The sequence below is a fragment of the Myotis brandtii genome, unplaced genomic scaffold (genome assembly GCF_000412655.1).
Source record: "Myotis brandtii unplaced genomic scaffold, ASM41265v1 scaffold131, whole genome shotgun sequence".
Classification (NCBI taxonomy): Eukaryota; Metazoa; Chordata; class Mammalia; order Chiroptera; family Vespertilionidae; genus Myotis; species Myotis brandtii.
In genome coordinates, this window is record NW_005354632.1 from 4,301,545 (window position 1) to 4,302,874 (window position 1,330).

Consider the following 1,330-nt stretch of genomic DNA (forward strand, 5'->3'; position numbering starts at 1 on the left):
TTCCTGTTTTACGTTACGAGTTCACGGGGACCTGGGGTTTTGTAGCCCCGTAACAGAGCTGTTAGTTTTTTTATTGTCCCCCTCCCGCTAAATAATCGAGTGAAACCGACGCGCCATGTGGCTGTGTCACCTGTTTTTCCCCCCCGGGGCTTCTTTTTTTTTTCTTTTCTGCGCGCGCGCACACACACACACACACACACCCCGGGGGCTTCTTGCACATCCCGCCCACCCCGCTGTTATTTAGAATCCGGTGGCATCATCACCCTGCCGTCTGTAAATCCACCTCTTTGGGCGCCCTCGGTCAGTATGCGCTTCAAACCCCAACTTTCGTTCTTTCCAGGGACCTTGATTGTGTCAGACAGCAGAGCACCTGTGCGAGGTGCTGGAGACGCGGAGATCAGAGATCAGGCGCAGCCTCTGTCCTTCCGCTCACCCTCCGGCGAAGGGTGGTGGCCCTGAGGTCATCACAGCCTCGGGCTTTCTGCAGTCCCGCCGGGTGTCCCGCGGGCAAGCTCTGAGGATTCTTGTCCTGATCTCTCCGGCCACACCTCTCAGGGTCCAGTGTGGAGTGAAGAATGTCAGATGTTTTTAAACACGACCTTCCTCAAGGTAGCAGTAATGTCCCCCAGACTGAAACCTAAACTTGAAAACTCCTAGGATTAGGGACTGCAAGCCCTCCTTAGCCATGCTTCTCTTTCTAAATAATCTTGAGGAAGGTGAAGATGTGGGCCTTCTGTTTTCATTAGCGCAAAGAAGCTTGAAAGAAGCCCAATAGATAAAAGCATAAAAATTCATGGTATTGTATATAGTGCATACACATACTCGTTGTAGGAAAAGTAGCTGTTAAAACTGTATAAGGCATAGAACAAAGTATAGTATGCTACCATTAGCAAGTATGTGCATATATTTTTATATATTCATAGAAACTTCATTGAGAATCTTGGGTGGGAGAGAGACTCAACTTTTCATTGCATACTTCTATGTATTATTAAGATGAAACTGGTTTTACCATGTGCATGCTGTTACTGTTTCATCTTTTTAATAGAAATTAACTTTAGCTTTCCTTAAAAGGGAAATTGTTGCAAGAACATGCTGAAGAGGGGGCACCTCCTGTCTGGGTGGGAGAGAGACTCAACTTTTCATTGCATACCTCTATGTATTATTAAGATCAAACTGGTTTTACCATGTGCATGCTGTTACTCTTTTATCTTTTTAATAGAAATTAACTTTAGCTTTCCTTAAAAAAGTTTTTATGGCCTAGCCAGTTTGGCTCAATGGATGGAGCGCTGGCCTGCGGACTGAGGGGTCCTGGGTTCGATTCCGGTCAAAG